The sequence below is a fragment of the Amblyraja radiata genome, chromosome 6 (genome assembly GCF_010909765.2).
Source record: "Amblyraja radiata isolate CabotCenter1 chromosome 6, sAmbRad1.1.pri, whole genome shotgun sequence".
Lineage (NCBI taxonomy): Eukaryota > Metazoa > Chordata > Chondrichthyes > Rajiformes > Rajidae > Amblyraja > Amblyraja radiata.
Genome location: NC_045961.1, coordinates 43,596,457 through 43,618,542, shown reverse-complemented (window position 1 = coordinate 43,618,542; position 22,086 = coordinate 43,596,457). Strand labels below are relative to the sequence as shown.

General features: G+C 43.8%; 1 protein-coding gene across 1 annotated transcript in view; it reads left to right on the top strand.

Annotated features, from left to right (window-relative positions):
* Window positions 1-11,574: 11,574 nt before the first annotated feature.
* The window catches only part of edar (ectodysplasin A receptor), an 86,430-nt gene continuing 75,918 nt past the window's right edge, over window positions 11,575-22,086 (top strand). The window contains exon 1 of the mRNA XM_033022645.1: window positions 11,575-11,896. The gene's annotated coding sequence lies outside the window, so the exon portion shown is untranslated. The remainder of the gene's footprint in view (window positions 11,897-22,086) is intronic.

Here is a 22,086-nt window from a genome sequence, read left to right as displayed (position 1 = left end):
CGAGGAAGAAGTTAGTTTGTGCTTAACTTGTATTCTGAGTGTAAAAAGCGGGCAATATTTGCCAGTTTGGAGGAAATGCTCCCGCAGTTAATTTGCGCTGGTGATACAGGCAGGCAGCTGATCTCAAGCGAGCTTTGGTTCAATTTAAATATAGAGAGCAATATGTCTGGTATGTGCAGCAGAGAGGGCCCAGGTTTAGGCACGTGGTGGTGATAGGGGCAAGCCAACTGATCAATGTTTCGGTGGGAGAGCAATTTGGGAATAATGATCCAACAACACAGAGGTTCGGCCAGTCCCGACCCGGGATATGATCGCCGGCACAGGGGAGCTGACATATAGAGGGCCCAAACGCCGCCAGCTATGGGAGTCAAGATCGTCCTGTCAACGGAGAGCTCGAGGCCCCCAACTGCGGGAGAGCAAAGAAGGGAAGAGATTTGAACTTTTTTCGCCTTCCATCACAGTGAGGAATGTGGAGGAGTCACTGTGGTGAATGTTTATGTTAAAATGTTTTTTGTGTGTTCCGTTGCTTTTTATTTGTATGACTGACGTGGCAAATTAAATTCCTCGTATGTTGCAAAACATACTTGGCCAATAATGTGTTTTTGTGATTGTGATCGTGTATTTACCACTCTGCTGGCATTACCATTTTCAGGGAGTAATGGACTTGGACCACATGATCCCTCACCTCATCGATGCTTTTTTGGCATTAATTATATATTTCCCCTTACATTCAACCTCCCAACATGCACATACCACTAGATTCCAGAACAGCTTGTTTTCCGCTGTTACCAGGCTCTTGAATGGACCTCTCGTATGCTAAGGATGAATTCCTGATGTGACAATCTAACTCTTTGTGGCCCTTAGACTATTCATTGGTGCACCGCCTCTGTTGCGGTAAAATTATCTTCTGTTTCTCGTTTACACTACCTGATTTACTTATATATGGTATGATTTACCTCTACAGCATGCAAACAAAGTTTTCACTGTATCTCGGTATAGGTGGCAGTAATATATCAATATCAACTTAGTCAAAAAGAAAAAGGAAGCATGTGTACGTTTTAAGAAGCTGAAATTGGACAAGATCTTGAGGAATGTAAAGGAATCAGGAAAGAACGTAAACAAGGTACTAGGAAGGGTTAAAACAGCCAGATATTCCTTGGCAAATTGCAGTAAGGAGAATCCCAGGGCATTTTTTTCATATGTTAGAAGCAAGGGTAGCTGGGGAAAGCATGGGTCTACTGAAGGACAATAGTGGTTAGTTATGCATGGAGCCAAAGGAAGGTAGTGACGTCTTCAAGAAGTATTGTGGGCTGAAAGGCCTGTTCCGATGCTGTAGTGTTCTGTTCTTTAGCACAGAAATCTGGCTGTAGTAATTAACCACGTACAATGCTTTTTCAGGGAGATAGCCTTTACCAGTTACATTTCCTTTTCTTGGTGTGTACTTTTTATCCCCAGTAACTGAGGGAGGCAAGGGAGGAGATGTGCCTTGACAGAGATCTTTGCATCCTCTTTAGCTATGGGTGATGTCCCAAAAGATGGGAGGAGAGACAATCTAGTTCCTTTGTCAAGAAGAGTAATGGGGATAATCCAGGAAATTATAGGTCAGCATGTCTTATGTGGTAAGGAAATTATTAGAAAAGATTCGAAGGAACTAGGTTTACTTGCATTTTGAAAAGTATAGACTTATTAGGGATAGTCAGCAACTCCTTGTGCAGGGAATGACCTGTTTGACAAATTTGATTGAGTTTTTTCAGAAGAGACTTTTGAGATACAGCACGGAAATAGGCCCTTCAGCCCACTGAGTCCGTGCTAACCAGCGATCACTCCATACATTAACACTATGCAACACATTAAGGACAATCTACAATTTTACTGAAGCCAATTAACCTATAAAACATCTTTGGAGTGTGTGAAGAAACCAGAGCACCTGGAGAAAACCCACACGGTCACTGGGAGAAAGTACAAACTCCTTACAGACAGCATCCATGGTCAGGATCAAACCTGGTTCTCTGGCACTGTAAGGCAGCAACTCTACCACTGTACCACTTTGCATCCCGAAGAGGATGAAGATATATATATACTGTATCTACATGGAGTTTACTAAAATATTTGACAAGGTCTGACATGATAGATTCATGGTGAAATGGCAAATTGGATACAACTTTGGCTTGGTCATAGAAGATGGAGATTATTGGTGGAGGTGTGCGGTTCTGACTGGAGGTCTGTTACCAGTGGTGTTTTGTAAGGATCAGAGTTGTTTATAACACGTGTAAATGATTTGGATGAAGATGTAGATGGTCTGATAAGAGATTTTGGAAATGACACAAAAATTGGTGGAGTTGTGGAAGGTTACAGTGAGGAAGGTTGTCAAAGAATGCAGCAGGATATGGGCTGAGAAAAGGCAAATGGAGTTCATCTGGACATGTGCGCGATGATGCATTTTGGGAAGCCAACTGCAAGAGGAATGTATTACAGAAATTGGCGCGACCCTTAAGAGTATTGTTGTTGGAGAGGGTTCTTACTGATGCAGGTCCATAGTTGGCTGAAAGAGGCAACGCAAGTGGAAAGGATAATAATGGAGGTTCTTACTTTGTTGGGGTTGAATGTAAACATTGGCAAGTCCCATTGCAACTGTACAACATTTTGGTTAGGCCACCTTTGGAGTATTGTGTGTAGTTCTGATTGTCATTCTGTTTGAAGGAGGATTTGGAGAGGGTGCAACACAGGTTCCCCGGGTAGCCCCATTGGAATGTACTAGCTTTAAGGAGAGGTTGGACAAACCTTTGAACTAACACACTGAGACCCAGCCATCAATTGTAGACCAATTACAATTGATGATGTGCAGGATGTCAGATTCAGAGAACATAGTGATCCCATTGATTATAAAGCTGGAGGAGGTTGGACAGATCGGAAGAGTAGCAAAATAGAGTCATGTTTTCGGGGCATTGTTTCTGCTACTCATCCAGCCTGCCATCATGTATAAATCATATGGATGTTGGGGGAGTCCAGAACCAGGGGCCACAGTTTAAGAATAAGGGGTAAGCCATTTAGAACAGAGATGAGGAAACACTTTTTCCACACAGAGAGTTGTGAGTCTGTGGAATTCTCTGCCGCAGAGGGCGGTGGAGGCCAGTTCTTTGGATACTTTCAAGAGAGAGCTGGATAGGGCTCTAAAATATAGCGGAGTCAGGGGATATGGGGAGAAGGCAGGAACGGGGTACTGATTGAGGATGATCAGCCATGATCACATTGAATGGCAGTGCTGGCTTGAAGGGCCGAATGGCCTACTCCTGCACATTATCTATTGTCAGACTATCTGGAGGTCTTTGCTCTTTCTATTGCTAAATTTCTCCAGCCTTAACTTTATGCAGTATCAAATTAAGTCGGAGGTATGGTGAATAGGGTGGGGGAAGATGTGCGGGGGAGAGTTTGGTGAGGGATTTGATGCGCTGTCTCCAATGCTCGAATGTGATTGGGCTGGGTAGAGTGGATGTGGAGAGGATGTCTCCACTAATGGAAGAGTCTATGACCAGAGGCCCCAGCCTCAGAATAAACAGACGTACCTTTAGAAAGGTAGACAAAAATGCTGGAGAAACTCAGCGGGTGGGGCAGCATCTATGGAGCGAAGGAATAGGTGACATTTTGGGTCAAGACCCTTCTTCAAACAGATGTATGGATGGGGGGAGGGAAGAAGAAAGGAAGAGGTGGAGACAGTAGGCTGTGGGAGAGCTGGGAAGGGGAGGGGAAGGAAGGACTACCTGAAATTGGAGGTCAATGTTCATACCGCTGGGGTGTAAATTACCCAAGCAAAATATGGAATGCTGCTCCTCCAATTTGCGGTGGGACTCACTCTGGCCATGGGGGAGGCCCAGGACAGAAAGGTCGGTTTCGGAATGGGAGGGGGAGTTGAAGTGCTGAGCCACCGGGAGATCAGGTTGGTTAATGCGAACTGTGCGGAGGTGTTGGACGAAGCGATCACCAAGCCTGCGCTTGGTCTCACCGATGTAGAGCAGCTGACACCTAGAGCAGCGGATGCAATAGATGAGGTTGGAGGAGGTGCAGGTGAACCTCTGCCTCACCTGGAAAGACTGCTTGGGTCCTTGAATGGAGTCGAGGGGGGAGGTAAAGCGACAAGTGTACCATCTCCTGCGGTTGCAAGGGAAAGTACCAGGGGAGAGGGTGGTTTGGGTGGGAAGGAACAAATTGACCAGGAAGTTACGGTGGGAACGGTCTCTATGGAAAGCCGAAAGGGGAGGAGATGGGAAGATGTGGCCAGTGGTGGGATCCCGTTGGAGGTGGCGAAAATGTCAGAGGACTATCTGTCGTATGTGACGGCTGGTAGGGTGGAAGGTGAGGACAAGGGGGACTCCGTCCTTAATTGAGAGAGTGAGAGCGGAGCTTCGGGATATAGAGGAGACCCTGGTGAAGAGGGGAACCCCCGTTCCCTAAAGAATGAGGACATCTCCGATGCCCTGGTGTGGAACACCTCATCCTGGGTGCAGATGCAGCGTTGACGGAGGAATTGGGAGTACGGGGATAGAATCCTTACAGGAAGCAGGGTGGGAAGAAGTGTAGTCCAGATAGCCATGGGGGTCAGCGGGTTTGTAGTAGATGTCCGTCAGTAGTCTGTTACCTGCGATGGAGATAGTGAGGTGTAGAAACGGTAGGGAGATGTTGGAAATGGTCCCGGTGAATTTAAGTGCCGGATGAAAGTTAGTGGTGAAATGGATGAAGTCAGTGAGTTCTGCATGGGTGCAGGAGGTAGCACCAATGCAGTCGTCAATGTAGAGGAGGGGATAGGGCCATGGTACGCCTGGAACAAGGATTCTGCAGACCTAAGGCTTTTGCCTCCATCACAGTGAGGAGATGTGGGGTGGACTCACTGTGGTGGATGTTAATATGTGTTTATTGTTGTTTTTATTGTATTATATGTATGACTGCTGCAATTACGTTCAGACTTCGGTCTGAATGACAATAAAGGCTATCTATCTATCTATCTATCTATTGTTCGACCGACCCTACAAAGAGGCAGGCGTAGCTGGGTCCACGGGCGTGCCCATAGCTACGCCTTGGATTTGGAGGAAATGGGAGGAGTCAAAGGAAAAGATGTTGAGGGTAAGGACAAGCTCTGCTAGGTGGAGGAGAGTATTAGTAGACGGGGATTGGTTGGTTCTGCGGTCGAGGAAGAAACGGAGGGCTTTAAGACCCTCCTGGTGGGGGATGGAGGTGTAGAGTGACTGGACATCCATGGTGAAGATGAGGGAGCAGGGGTCTGGAAAACGGAAGTCATGGAGGAGGCGAAGAGCGTGTGAGGTGTCTTGGACATAGGTAGGGATGGATTTGACCGGGGGAATAGGATTGAGTTGAGGTATGTGGAAATAAGTTTGGTGGGACAAGAACAAGCAGAAACAATGGGTCTGCCAGGACAGTCAGATTTGTGGATTTTAGGGAGATGGTAAAATCGGGCCGTGCGGGGCTGGGGAACGATGAGATTGGAGGCTTGGGAGGGCAGGGAGCCGGAAGCAATGAAGCCAGTGATAGTGTTTGAGATAATGGCCTGGTGCTCGTCTGTGGGGTTATGGTCCAAGTGTCTGAGAGTTGGCGCCTGGCCTCAGACCGGTAGAGGTCAGCGCGCCGGACTACCACGGCACCTCTCTTGTCAGCAGGTTTGATCACACAGTCGGGGTTGTTGCAGAGTGATTGGAGGGCTGTACTTTCGGGGGGGGGGGGGGGGGGGGGGGGGGGTTGGAGATGAGGAGCAATTTCTTTAGTCAGAGTGTGGTGAATCTGTGGAATTCAATGCCACTGGCGGCTGTGGTGGCCAAATCAATGGATATTTTTATGGCGGAGATTGACATATCGTTGATTAGACGATGTCAGGGGTTATGGGAAAAAGGTAGGAGAATGGGGTTGAGAGGGAAAGATGAATCAGCCATGATTGAATGACAGAGTGGACTTGATGGGATGGCCTTATTCTACTCCTAAGAACTCATTGCTTCATTAATCTTCATTGACAGTTCTTCAATGTCAAACTGTACCTCCACCGACTGATGCAATCGTATGAGTGAAGTTTCCAAGGAGCAACGCGTCATTGTGAAACTGCTTATTAAATTAAAATTAAACAAGAAATACAATTTGCCAAATAAAAATTATTTCTGGCAGTTAACATTTATGCAAGTTCCAAGACATGTAGCACTCAAAAGGGATAATCTGCACCTTTTCATTTCTGTGACTTGTGCCAGTGGCAAAACAGCTTACATTGTGTTTAAAAAAAAATATTTCATCTGTAGTTCCTTGCTGTAGCAACAAGTTTACTCTGAACATTCTGTTTCTTTTCGGAATTTGGTTGCATGTCAGCAAGTAAAGTCATACAGTCATAAGGGATAGTAGAATTAAACCATTCGGCCCATCAAGTCTACTCCGCCATTCAATCATGGCTGATCCATTTCCTTCGCTCCATAGATGCTGCTGCACCCGCTGAGTTTCCCCAGCAATTTTGTGTACCATGGCTGATCTATCTCTCCCTCCTCACTCCATTCTCCTGCCTTCTCTCCAAAACCTCTGACGCCTAAATTAATCAAGAATCTATCTATGCCTTAAAAATGCCTAAAAGCCTTCTGTGGAGTGCAAAGCATTGACATTTTCACATCAGACAAAAGCAGGAACTCTTTGCAAGATACGGGCCTGCAAAGTGACGTCGGAAGTCTGCTATTGGTTCAAATCTGCCGGCTCCGGTTCAGCTGGAGTTCCAGAGCCCCGGCTGCAGGCAGCAAATTCAACCCACCGATCAGTGCAGAAGTCCTGATAAAGTCGAGATCGGCCGCCTCACACGGCCTTGGAGTCACATTTTCGGTGGGGATTTCAAGTGCGAGGATTTCAGGTTCGCTCTACAGACGGACTTCGGAGCTTTGGAGGCTCCAGCTGCAGGCCTGTGGATGGTGACATCGGGAGCTCGTGGGTCCCTGGTGGGAGACCGCTTTTCAGAGCTCCCGCGGCGGCAGCTTCTCCCGCCCGAGTTGCGGGGCTGAAAACGACCCGGAGCTGGGCCTTACATCGCCCGGCGTGGCTTTAACGTCCGAGGGACTTGCCATCGCCCGCCGGGGGCTCCAACATTAAGACCCGGAGCAGGGCCTTACATCGCCGGCGCTGCCTTAACGGTCGCAGGACTTACCATCGCCCGCCGGGGGCTTTTACATCGGGAGAGGATGGAGAGCAGGGGAGAGACAAGACTTTGCCTTCCATCACAGTGAGGAGGAGATTCACTGTGATGGATATCTGTGTGAATTGAGTTGGTTGTGTGTCTTGTAAAATTGTTTCTTTTTGTTGTATGGCTGCAGAAACCAAAGTTCCTAACAGAAAAATAAAGTTCATTGAATTGAATTGAATTGAATTAAAATTAATTTTGTCTGGATTTAAAAAGGTGCCAGACCTTCAGTTGCGGGAAAATTGGCGGCGTACCTGGATTGTGTTATATTGAAATAAAGATACAGAGAAATAATGAAAAAAATGAAGAAACCAAAAATATATGTAAAAGTAAGTATTGTGGAATAGCAAATTCGCAAAATAACAAAAATAACTCCCGTCAAATGCACAAAGCAAAATTAAGGCATCGGTGGTAATGTTTGAAGTTCTTGCAGATTAGACAAGTTTTCAGTGTGTTGAGATTCTAGGGAAGGAATGAAATAGCATAACCACAAGAAGCTCGTTACTGGCCAGAACCTGAACTACAGGAAGAGTCTTAGACATGATTTCAGGTCTCCAAACAATCGGCCAACAAGAAGCTACATGTACTTGGGGCAGACAAGCAGACATCATACCTTCAGGAGTATATAAATCAGAGTGTGGTTTAGTTTAGTTTAGTTTTGTTTAGATATTCAGCATGGAAATAGGCCCTTCAGCCCACCGAGTCTGTGCCGACCACGTGTAGGAGTCTGGAAGGAAACTGGGGCACCTGTAGTCATGGGTGTTGTCTGTACGGTGTTTGTACATTCTACCCGTGACCTTCATGGGTTTTCTCCGGTTTCCACCTATCCTCCAAAGACGTGCATGTTTGTAGGTTAATTGGCCAGGTAAAATTGTAAAAATTGTCCCTAGTTTAGACACAAAATGCTGGAGTAACTCAGCGGGACAGGCAGCATCTCTGGAGAGAAGGAATCAGTGCCGTTTCGGGTTGAATACCTTTCTTGTGCGTGTAGGATAGTGTTAATGTGCAGGATCGATGGTTGGCGCGGATTCAGTGGGGCAAAGGGCCTGTTTCTCTGTGCTGCATCACTAAACTAAACAAGCTTACATCATGCCCTCAGGAGTATATAAATCAGAGTGTGGTAGACAAAAACATTACCAGAGGGGGAAATGAGAGATGAAGAAACCTCTGTGCACGACAGAACTTTACACCTCATCATGTGCTATGAGATAGAAGAAATATAGAAACATTAGATATTCCAAGTGTAACTTGTAAATTATTAATATTTGTGAACACAGACTAACTCATCCTTGGTAAAAATGCACACTTTTGACATACAAAAAAAAATCACAATATTCAATGAAATGAGCAAAACACTGTTTTGGGCAGCACGGTGGCATAGTGATTGAGTTGCTGCCTTACAGCACCAGAGTCCCGGGTTCAATCCTGATTGCGGGTGCTGTCTGTACGGAGTTTGTACATTCTCCCTGTGACCGTATGGGTTCTCCCAGGTTCCCCAGTTTCCTCCCATGCTCCAAAGACATACAGCTTTGTTGGTTAATTGGCTTAGATAAAATTGTAAAATTGTCCCTAGTGTGTAGGATAGTGCTAGTATACGGGGTGATTGCTGGTCGGTACGAACTCGTTGATCCAAAGGGCCTGTTTCTGCACAGTATCGCTAAACTAAACAAAATATTTCTAAGAGATTGGTAAATAATGGGACCACCATCGTGGTAAAACTATTTTTGCCCTCCATGAAAAGGGGTGGCTGTTTTGAGGCAGGTATGAAATCGAAGCAGATTTCACATCAAAGACTCGTGGGCTCTTTTAGGTAATGAAAAATTAGAAAACCACCAAAGGAGATAAATCATATCCATAGCTGCAGGGCTCCCCTCAGTAAATACATCTACATTAACAACCAAGAGTGCTGTGACCAGCACCTTTGTACTCAACTGAAATTTAAGAATATTTATTTCTCTTAAGACTGAGGGTGGGGTTGGGTTCTCAATGGGCCAAGCAGCAATGGGTACTACAATGATGCAGCTGGTAGAGCTGCTGTCCCACAGCACTAGAGACCCAGGTTCTATCCTGACCTTGGGTATGATCTGTGCAGCACGAGGGGTACTCACAGACATCTTTAAACTCTCACTAATCCATTCTGAAGTCCCCACACCTGCTTTAAGAAGACTATTATCAGCCCAGTACCACAGAAAAGCCTTAATGACCACCATCTAGTTACTCTGACATCCACCACCATGAAGTGCTTTGAGAGGCTGGCCACAGTACACATTAACTGCCCTCCCAGACAGCCTCGATCCAATGCAGATTTCCTATCATGACAACAGGACCACGGCAGACACCATCTCCTTGGTCCTATGCTCATTTATAGGGCAGCCAGATAACAAGACACCTATGTCACACTCCTATTTATTGAATATAGCTGCGCTTTCAACACCATAATCCCAACCACTCATCTCCACACTCCTGGACCTAGAAATAGGTGCATCCCTCTGCCACTGGATCCTTGACTTTCCGATCTCTAGACCACAATCAGTGAGGATAGATGACAAAACATTCTCCACAATAATTCGCAACACAAGGACGTATTCTCAGGCCCTTACTACACCCCCTATATTTTCACGACTGCACCCAAATTCTGCTCTAACTCCATCTACAAGTTTGCGAATGACACAAATTTAGTGGGACAGTTCTCGAACATTGACGAGACTGAGTACAGGAAGGAGAAAGAGAGCTTAATATCATGGTATCAAGAAAACAACTTCCTCAATGTCACCAAAATGAACGAGCTAGTTATTGACTTCAGAAAGCATGGTGAAGAACATGCCCCAATTAGCATCAATGGTGCTGAAGTGGAAATGTTCAAGAACTTCAAGTTCCAAGGTGTAAATATCACCAATAATTTGTCCTGGATGAATCACATAAAAAATATGGCCAAAAAGCACACAAATGTGTCTATTTCTTCAGGAGACTATGTAAATTTAGTATGTCTACAACAATTCTTACCAACTTCTACCAATGCAACTTAGAAAGAATACAATTGGATTGCATCAGAGCTTGATTTGGGAACAGCTCTGCCCAAGACCATAAGAAATTGCAGAGAATTGTGGATGTGGCCCTGTCCATTAAAGCAGACCAGCCTCCCCGCCATCGACTCCATCTATACATCACGCGATCTCGTGTAAGGTATTTTTCTATTTGCAGTACCTGTTATACTGTATCTGGCTTGATCGTATCTCACTTGTATATGGTATGATTTGATTTGACTGGGTAGCACCCAAACAGAAGCTTTTCACTGCATCTTGATACACCTGACAATAATAAACCCCTTATGCACTTTCCACAAAACAGTGGCTGATGGATCATGTTTCTATTTCCATGGAAGACCAAGCAGAGACCATTAAATGCCCTGTTTCTGGGATCTCAAACTGATCTCACTAATGTTAATCCTCACTGTAGAGCAGACCGATGTTGTGAGAGAACAGGGAGGCGTCACCCAGGAGAAGATTGAAATATTGTGCCTTTGGTTATCTGTTCCCCAGGCGTTGGGAAGAAATGTTAACAACATAGTAGAGAAGCCACAGGGCAAATGAGTAGGTCAGTCAGAAGAGAAATGACAATGGGACAATGAAATGACAAGAGCCAAGAATGTTTTACCATTTGGGGAAAAAAGACACAAAGTGCTGGAGTAACTCCGCAATTCATGTTAATTCTTAATCCTGCCCCTCCCATTCTACCAATGTTCCTTCCTCTAGCTTCACAATTGACAACTCTTCAATTCTTTTGTCTTATACCTTCTGTCTTTTCATCGTGGCTTTAGCGATACAGCTTTAGATATACAGAGTGTGGAAACAGGCCCTGCGGCCCACCGAGTCCATGCCATGCAGCGATCACCTGCACACTAGCTTTATCTTCCACACTAGGGACAACTTACAGAAGCCAATTAACCTACAAACCTGCACGTCTTTGGAATGAGAGTGGAAACCGGTGCACCCAGAGAAAAGCCACGCGATCACAGGGAGAATGTACAAGCTCCATACAGACAGCACTTGTATCCAAGATCATACCGGGGTTTCTGGCGTTGGGAGGCAGCAACTCTACTGCTGTGCCACCCTGCCATCCCTTGTCCATCATCTATCTGCCTATTAACCCCCCACCCCACCTATATCAGCTATTACCTGCCAGGCTTTGTCCTGCCTATCCTCTCTTCCAGCTTTGGTCCCACCCCTCAATCAGTCTGAAGAAGAGTCCCAACCCGAAAATGTTCTCCAGAGATGCTGCCTGACCCGCTGAGTTACTCCGGCGCTTTGTGTCTTTTTTTGTTGTTGTAAGCCGGCGCCTGCAATTCCCTGTCTACATTTCTGCTCACCTTCGCTTCAGTTGTCAAATGCAGCGGCGTTCCGCCCGCAGTATCAGCCGCGACCCTCTAGAGGACGCGAGTTGTCGGGGATCTCCCGCGGCGCCGGCGTCTCCAGCTGGGAAGAGGCGGCGACGTCGAGGAAGGAAGGAAGGGAGGAAGGGAGGAAGGGAGGAGACGAGAGGCAAAGACACAGGCGGACAGATTCGCTCTCAGTCGGAGCCCAGGCTCGAAATGACAGACGCTGTAGCGCAAAGTAAAAACTGCTCACAGCCCAACTTCTCCTCCATCGTCGCTCGGTGAGAGAACTCTTGCTGCCCAACCACGCACGACCTCAGGTAAGTTCCTCCAGACTAATAGTTTTGTTCAGTACTTGGTTGTGAATATTTATTGTTAAGAGTGTTTTATTCTCTTACGTCCAGAAACGGAACGATGAAATTCTTACTCGCAGCAGCACAAAATATATGCAAACATAGTACTATGTAAAAGCCCATAATAAACAAAAAAGTTCAGTACACATATATAAACAAAACGGACAATAAGAATGCAAAAATAATGTCCCCAAGTCCATCCTTCTGCACAAATAGTTATAACATTGCGACGAGCCGTTGGAGGGTTACGAACAAATGGATAAGGGTCTATTACCTTAAACCATGTATGTCGTGTTAAACTGTAAATGACTTCAGATTGCGTTCCAGGGGTTTACATACACAGGGACAGGGATATACATACTGTGTTTAAAAATTTACAAGTTCTAAATGAGAACAATTATTGTACAGGTGAGCATTGCTTAAGCTTTGCTTTAACCCAGCTTCACAAATCGAATGCATTTTTCTGTTACTTTTTATGTTAACATCAGAGCAAGTATATTTTAACCTTTCAAAATGCCAGTTCAAGTTCCACTTTCCCGGTGCCGAATGCTTTAAATGCCCACGAGTTGATTTGTCGTATTTTGGTGCAGAGTTCAACACGTGGCGAGACTTCACCCTTTGACTCCAGTTTATGTGAAATTAAGAATGAGAAAATGAAAACGGTACAATCCTTTTTAAAAAAAAGTGTACAGTTGGATTTGCACAATTAGTCTGGACATTGTGGTTAACTAAAGTGAGTGGCTATTTAAAATGGGTACATTCAATCTGTATCAAGATAGATTAGACTCCAGTTTTAAATCTTTCTCTGAAGTACTTCATTTAGACTTAATAGTCAATTTTATTCGTCACATACGCATATAAGTGCAGTGAAATTGAAATGCCTTTAGTGAGTTGTCATGAAAACACCTGCCTGAGATGGAACTATCTGGACATTGAATACATAAATACATTCAGTAAAGGATGCACAAGAATGCTATAGAAGCAAAATATTTGTTACCATTCCATCTAAAATAAATAATCAATATTATCTGGTTGAACAAAAACTTTCTTTCACGTAAATAAAGGCTTGCAGACACTGAAAGCAGTGGCTGGAAGTATGTTCGGTAAATGAACTGTAACATGCTTACAATGCTCTTGTCTCCGACAGGAAACTTCATGTTTGAGCTCTTCACAAATCAATGTTAATAGTCACAATCCATTATATTTGTACCAGTGTAGGTTGCTCACTTTATAATGGATAATTTGTTTCAGGTGTCCACTTATTATATTTCTTTATTCTTCTTCACAATGCCTCAATTTCAAGCCATGCTATTAAGATTTCACTTTTAAAACTGTCCAAAAATCTAAGTGGTTTGAACCACAGTGATGGAAATGTTATCCTTGTTTGCCGTTTTGGGCATCCCACTATTGGGAGATATCAATCAGAAGCAAATGTTTTTTTGTTATTTGATGGGGATAGAAAGAAAATGGCAATGATTGCTATGCCTTAATGATCTTAAGCATTTTTTAAAGCCACAAGTAGAAGGCTTCAAGCAAGCCCATATTGACAATGATGAATTATCTAGTGTTAACAATCAAAGAGCATGTATGCATCTTTTAACATAATCAGTTAGATGTTCGGAATCAATAAAAATAAGCTTCCTGACATCTTACTGCCAGAATTTCCTATATAGAGAAGAAAATTAATTTGAAGACTTTAATTTGGACTAAAGAACTGGGGGAAAATGATGTCACCACATAGTATAAAATATGATAAAACGTGAACTAATTAAGCAATGCACTAGTTACACTTTTCTTCCAATGTTGTAACATGAATTTATTTTGAGATGCTTCACCTGCATAATCATTTTCAGAAGTGTTTTTTTTTAAATACAAAATGTTTCTACAACCTAGTATAAACTCAAAATAACTTGCACCAAGCTTATTTTGTTGGATGGAATTTGTCACCATGCATATCACATAAGGATGTTCAGCATTTAAACCTTAGTTTAAAGTAACAGTTAAATGAAGTAATAACTCTTTTTATTCCTTCACACATTCTATTTGTACTTTATGCTTGGTAATATATATATTTTGAAAATGAATCACGAATGTTTCTCGTCATTTATAAAATGTAATTCCATCATTTAAAAATATTTTAGTTTAACGATAGTGTCTGTTACGACATTGAGTGGAAATTGATAATATATGGAGTTTTGTCCTTTGCATGATATTAAATACCATGCCATAGAATCATAGATAATGTACTACACAGGAGGCCGGTCAGTTCAGAGCATCTGAACTGGTAGGAAGAAGAACAACTCGGTCTAATCCCATTTCCAGGCATTGTCCATAAACCTACAGGTTTATGTGCCATTTAAATGTAATGATGGTCTCTGCCTGTGCCAGCCTTTCAAACAGTGATTACAGGGTCTTACTATTCTCTGGTTGAAAAGTTTTTCCAAAATCTCTTCTGCTGGGCTTCTACCAATTATTTTTTAATCTATACCCTCCGGTTTTTGGCCAATCTGATAGGGAAATAAGTGCTATTTACTCTACTCTAAGACCCTATAATTTTATTCCCCACAATTAAGTCTTCCAATGTCTGCCTGTGTTCCAAGGAAAATGACCACATATTTGTTAATATTTCTTAATACCTTCAATTTTCCAGTTCTGGCAACATCCTCAAGTCTCCTCTGCACCCTGCCAGCATAATTGCATCTTTCCTGTAATGTACTGACTCGAACCACATGCAATTGACATAATAATTGTAGCCTAACCAGTGTTGTAGCCAGTTCTGGATTATATGTTCTCGTATTCCGCTTTGCCTATTAAAGGATAGTCTTTTATGGCCTTTTTAAGTACCTAGTTGACCTGTGCCCTTAAGGTTTACAAAATTGCAAGTTTACAGAATGACTCATTGGACTGTTAGGTTTGTGTAAGAGAAATCCAGATGGTCTACCTCCCTAGTGCTCCTGCAAAATCTTTTCCTCTTCTGATACTTATCTAGTACCCTTTTGAGCGCTAGAGTTGAGCTTCCCTCTGCTATTATTCTGGCAGTCCATTGCAGATCCAAAATACTTATGATGTTTCTCTTTCACCCTTTGTCAGATTTGCTTCTTTTGCCAATCGCCTTCATTTTAGATCTCTTAGTTCTTATTCTCTCTGCCCCGTTGGAACTGTTTCTATCTTTTGATCATCCATAGTGGCAGTGGTAAGTTCCTTTACCAATTCTCCTTACAACCTTCTCTGTTTTAAATATAAAAATGCTGACTTCTTTAGTCAATCCACTCAAACAAAGACTCTTCTGGTAAGACTACTCTTTGTCCTCCCCAAAGCTTTCCCATCTTTCCTACAGTATGCTTCCATTTACTGTTCATCCTTTACCCTATTGCACTTCTTCAAATGCATTGTCTTGGGTTCCTCCACTGCCATTTTTTTAGCCTGCTGAACATAATTTGTTGACGGCTTTCTTATTGCCTGTCAACCACCTAGCCAATTTTTTTGCAAAATCTGCAGACCTTTATTAAATCATAAGCTCCACATTTATATGTGAATCATTAAAACACACCAGAGAAAGCAAGGAGGAGTGGGTCCTATGGATCCCAATTGACACCACCTTCCAGTCTCAAAAGGGACCAAAACACAAAGTGCTGGAATAACGCAAAGGGTACGGCAGCATCTCTGGAATCTTGAATCTGAATCTAATTTCAGATCAGAACCCTTATTCAGACACCAGAGATGCTGCCTGCATGAATTATTCTAGCACTTTGTGTTTTGGTCCATATTCCAGCATCTGCAGTTCCTTGTATCTACAAAAGGGATTATTTCCTTTCGTTTTTTGCTACTGAGCCAATTTTGGATTCAATTTTGCTATTAGATCCCAGGAGCCAGAATTTTTTAACTTTTATGATCAGCCAGCCATATGGGAACATGTCAGACCCATCCATCGCATCCATCCATTAACACCATATTCATCATATTAAACACATCCCTCATTAACTCTTTGTTTATAGCCACAATAAATAAATTTCATCAAATACAATTTTCCCATACCAAATCCACTGCCACTGCTTAAATTATGGCTCAGTAAATGAAAGTTTATTCTGCTCCTGAGAATAAATTGTAACAATTTTCCCACCACCGCAGTTACATTGGACTGTAATTATTCGGTTTAACCTCTCCTCCGTTTTGAAACAATTGTCCAACATTAGCTTTCCTCGAATCTATTGGCACAATTGCTGAAAGCAGAGTGGATTAAAAAGTTGTGATTACGGTTTCTATTATTTCTTTGTGTCTTTTTATCCCATTTAAAATCTCAATTACTACTTCCAGCGGATAAACACGCCACGATACCTTTTTTCCTCCATGCTACTCAAAATACTCCCTTGACTGGACTATATCTTTCTTCCAGGCTTGGTAATACATTCAGTTTCATGGATGCTAAACACCTCAATGCTTCTTGAATAACAGGTTTATTCCATCCAATATTTCACAGAAATGTTTTATAAATTGTGTCAATCTTAATTGATTCAATAGCTTCTGCAGAATTACCAGATAATTGGTTCATTTCCAGCATAGGAACAGTTCAGACTAGCTTAACGTACAATTAAGAAAACATTAATGAATGACAGCAATTGATTAAAAAAAAAAACCTCCAGTGTATCTGCCTGTGGGCATCTTCAGAACCAGTTTTTGAAGTTTAAGGATAGATTCTATGCATCTAGTATTTATTTTATAGAAAATAACACCATTTATTGTCCATGTGATTCCCAAGTGGAACGATCCTTTGAGTGCCTCTCCAAAGTAGAACCCTCCATCTATCATCCAATGTTCTGTGTAACTATATGACAGATCTTCCAATGATTTACCCAAACTCACTGATTGCACACCCTTTAGAGTAAGCTGTTTCCTAGTTTGAGCCAGCGTACGTTCTCCTAATACCAAGTTAGCTCCCAGTTGACTCGTGAGGCTCTCTCTGGCCATGGAAGGCTGTCCCCATCCCTGAATCGCCTCAATAGCTAGTAAGACCTTGTCTCCAGGCTCTGTTATTGCAAGCGAGGTGGGCAGATTGGATGTAATAGCATTCCCATTCATATGCTTTCTATCCTCCTAGGTAGTAGAGGACACCAATTTTAGAGGATGGTTAAAGAAATCTTGGAGGTTTGTTGCAGTGTATCTTAAAGAAGGTATACTCATCAGAGTTGACAGAACAGTTGTTTAACAAAGTGATAGGATGCTAATCAAGCAAGCTGCTGTATCCTGGATAATATCAAGTTTGTTAAATATTGTTCGGGCATATCCATGCTAGCGCAGAATGTCCGTTGATGTCTTGGAATTAGTGGAAAGAGTTTGGGGCTCGAATGGTGAGACACCCAAAGCAGAGTAGCTACTCTCTGATTTGCTGTGATAACAAGGTATTTTCACTGTATACCCAAGATGTCAATGGTGGCGATTGGATGGCAATGTTGCTAAATGACAAACAAAGTTGTTGGGGTTGGTTGTTACCTAGCACTGGTGTGCCTTAAATGTTGCTTGCCACTTATCAGCTTAAGCGGGAACTTGGTCCAGAGCTTGCCACTTGTCACTACTTCATCATTGACTTATTCCAGCAACTAGATGTCTGCATCTCTCAGGTTTAGCACCTTCTTCCCTCTCCTCTGCCCATATTCATCTCCTTCTATTTCCATTGTCTCCGGACAGATCAACTTCAAGTCTTCACCATCCTCTTTCAGCCAACACCATGAGATTTTGTGCCAAAACTCTCTTGATCTCCACCCTTTCACAGGCATTTCCTGTGTTCTCTTGGCCCCTCTCTCTTCTGAAACGTAAAACACATTTGTTCTCTAATTCGGATGATAGGCCGTTGACCTGAAACTTGGATTTTATGTGTCTCGCATAATAGTTGCCAAACTCTCCAAGTATTTCCTATTTTCATTCGGAGATGGGAATTGGGAATCCCAAAGGACATGAACAGCGACTAGGAATCCATGACCCCTTGTGGTAGTCATTTATTTGGGTAGCAAGAGCTATTACCAGGGCTGAGAGATTCTTGCTGGGATGCTAACTCTCTGGAGAGGACTTTGTTGCAGTGTTGCCATGGCTGGGTCAACGAGCAGTGGAGTTGAAGCTGGGAAAAGTTGCTTGGGGGTAATGCATGCTTTTATTCTCTGAAGTAAACCCAATGGGTGCTTGCAGGTGCAGAGGTAGTGGCTGCCAGGCCAGTATCTGCCCTGTGCAAGTTTCTAACCCTGATTGAGGGCCTATTATTGAATATATAATAGAAGGTTTTTTGTTTAATTTAAAAATACAGCAATGGAAACGGGCCCTTCGGCCCACCAAGTGTACAAACCATTAATACTAGATTTGTGCTATTCCACTTTCACGTCAACTTCCTATACACTTGGGACAATTTTACAGAGGCCAAAACAGGACAAAAACGCATGTTTTTGGGATGTGGGAGAAAACCAGAGCATCCAGAGAAAACCCACTCGGTCACAGGGAGAACTTGCAAACTCCAAACAAACACCCAAGATCAGAATGGTTTCTGTCACTGAGAAGTAGCAGCTCTACCTGCTGCGCTAATATGCCACACCTTGAGGTCGAATTATTTTTCTGTCTCCCCTTTTTCTGGTTATAATTAAGCAAGTTTATCCTTTGTATGGAGTTGGCAAGTCTGTTTTTATGGGGAGAGAGGAATGATGTGGTGCAATTTTGTCAAAGCTTCATTGAATCCAGAAATCATGCGAGTTGAAAAGGCAACTTCAATCAACATCCAGGACCGAGTTACAGAAAGTGTTTCCCAAATATTGACAATAATCTCAAAATTCCAATTTGTTTATTCAGCTCAGAAATAAATGATTAAATTCATTATGCCCCTGTCCCACTTAGGAAACCTGAACGGAAACCTCTGGAGACTTTGCGCCCCACCCAAGGTTTCCGTGCGATTCCCAGAGGTTGCAGGTGGTTGCCGGAGGTTGCAGGTAGTGGAAGCAGGTAGGGAGACTGACAAAAACCTCCGGGAACCGCACGGAAACCTTGGGTGGGGCTCAAAGTCTCCAGAGGTTTCCGTTCAGGTCTCCTAAGTGGGACAGGGCATAATTCTCCTCTTGGTTGTTAAACCACAACAACAGACAAACACAGATATTATAAGATCCAGGGTTTTGTGGCATTCTAATCAATCAGTTGTTTGGAAACTATCTTGCAGCAAAAATGTTTTCATGAGTTTCGACAGTTTGTGGGATGCAAAATTGGGATAACCTCAAACTATTGTATGGGTGGTTGATCGACGGTCGGTGTGGACTCCGTGGGCCGAAGGGCCTGTTTCCATGCTGAATCTCTAAACATAAATATTGGAAATTTTCACTCATGGATTTTATTCCCACAAAGTATAAAACAATAATTGAAATTAGCCAGATTCATAATGATTTTCTCCTGTCGGCAGAGATTCACTGCTATGATATTTCGAAGAAAGTCTTTATTACTGTGAAATGGTTGATAATTATGAATGAAGGATGAGTAAGGATGAAGGAATGCAAAGAAGACATTAATTAGCAACCAGTGAGAATGATTTGGATAGAAAATAAGGATTAAGGAAAGGAAACGTGGACGGGGTTACAAAGGGTGGGAGCGTCTGATTGTGTCCATTCTGTGGCCCAGTTGTTGATTGCTTTTCCAAGCATTTGTGTCCATTTAAAAAAGAGCCTTCATTTTGGTCTCTTGTAACAGCCAGATCCTGCATTTTACACCTTCATATTCCTTTGACTGCATTCCCCTCTCTCATCCTCATCTCTAGGTTTTGGCTCTTTTTTTTCTCTCTCCTTGCAGCTGTCCCCACTAACTGGATGAAATCTAGAATTGGCATATCATTATCAGAGTTAGTCCTGATGCATGGTCCCAACCTGAAACTTGACATGTGCGAAAGGGACTTTGCTTTATAGATTTCTAAAAGGAAATGCCAGAAAAATCTGGAAACCAGGCTGATATAATATTACTTTTGCCTCGCCAGATGCTTCTTGAAACACTGTGTTTTGTTCCAGGCTCCAGAATTTGCAGTCTCTTGCTTTTTCAGAGATATTGCCATTGTCTTTTCCATCCTTCCCGGCCCACCTCCCACCTCTCTGCAAATTAACACTGTTGGATTAAACATGGTGTTGGAAGAACTCAGGAACTCGAGGGTCTTTCTGTCCTGGACTGCCTCCATTGCCAGAAGGAGACCAAACACAAATGACAAACCCTGCCTACCTACCTCTTTCCCGTGACACACACTCCGAATGCACCCATTTCTCCCACCATCTCTCCATTTCTCCTGTTCATCCCCATTTTTTCCTCTCCCCCAGTCCCCTTCCATCCACATCCCTCTTTCTGGCTTTACATTTCACTCCTTTCCTTATCTGACATCATTTTGTCTCCTTTTCATCTCTCACCTTTGTCATTTACTCACCCATCTGCCAATCATTCCCTCTCCTCCTCTCCTATAAGTATCCATGCAAATGACACAAAGCTAGGTGGCAGTGCGAACTGTGAGGAGGATGCTATGAGAATGCAGGGTGACTTGGACAGGTTGGGGGAGTGGGCAGATGCATGCCAGATGAAGTTTAATGCGGATAAATGTGAGGTTATCCACTTTGGTAGCAAAAACAGGAAGGCAGATTACTATCTAAATGGCGTCAAGTTGGGGAAAAGGGGAAGTACAATGGGATCTGGGGGTCCTTGTACATCAGTCTATGAAAGTAAGCATGCAGGTACAGCAGGCAGTGAAGAAAACGAATGGCATGTTGGTCTATATAACAAGAGGAATCGAATATAGGAGCAAAGAGGTAGGTCTTTCTGCAGTTGTACAGAGCCCTAGTGAGACCACACCTGGAGTATTGTGTGCAGTTTTGGTCCCCTAATTTGAGGAAGGACATTCTTGCTATTGAGGGAGTGCAGCGTTGGTTTACAAGGTTAATTCCCGGGATGGCGGGACTGTCATATGCTGAGAGAATGGAGCAGCTGGGTTTGTACAGTCTGGAGTTTAGAAGGATGAGAGGAGATCTCATTGAAACATATAAGAATGTTAAGGGCTTGGACACGCTAGAGGCAGGAAACGTGTTCCCGATGTTGGGGGAGTCCGGAACCAGGGGCCACAGTTTAAGAATAAGGAGTAAGCCATTTAGAACGGAGACGAGGAAACACTTTTTCTCACAGAGAGTGGTGAGTCTGTGGAATTCTCTGCCTAATTGGGGGCGCCGTCCTGTGTGGTATGGCTGCCCAGCCTGCAGCTGTCTGTTTTTCACCTTTTTTTGTAAATTTTTTTAGTTTAGTTAGTTGAGTATTTTTGTTTTTAGGAGTTCCAGCCTTTTTTATATGTGGGGGGAGAAGGGGGAAACTACTTTTCAGGGTCCCTACCTGGTCGGAGATGCAGCTTTTCTCCGGGCTGCACTTTCGACCCGTCCTCGCGGCCTACCAGCGGGTCTGGAGCGGCGTTTCCAGAGGGGACCGGCCAGAACCTCGGTTTCGGTGGCGGCACAGCACTGGAGCGCTATCGCGGAGCGGGTGATGCCTTGCCCGGGTAACCGCTCTGGAGCACCGGAATGCTGAGACCGCAGGTGAACATCATGGAGCTGCAGGTCTGTGGAGCGGCCAGCTGCGGGCGGCAGAGCTGAACTTTTCACCGGGAGCCTGGGATCTTGCGACGAGATCGCCAGTGGTGAAGCTCCATCGAGCGCGGCCTGTCGGCTTCGGAAGCCGCGGTCTCCAGTTAGGAAGCGGCCGCTCAAGGTGTCCCAAGCCGCTGAGAGGGTTCTCCCGACGCCGGAGCTACATCATCCGGCGAGAACGGCCTGGAACATCGGGCCTCCGTAGAGGCGACTGCGGAGGCCTCAATACGCCCGACTATGGGTGTACTGGGGATGGGGACTGGACATTGTGCCTTCCCTCACAGTGGGAACCATTGTGGGGGGATGTTTTTATGTTTATTGTTAAATTTCTTTAATGTTATGTCTAATCTTTATTTGTGTGCTGCATGGCAAGACAAATTTCACTACACCATTTGTTGTATGTGACAATAAATGTCCTTTGTCCTTTGGTGGAGGCAGGTTCTCTGGATGCTTTCAAGAGAGAGCTAGATAGGGCTCTTAAAAATAGCGGTGTCAGGGGATATGGGGAGAAGGCAGGAACGGGGTACTGATTGGGGA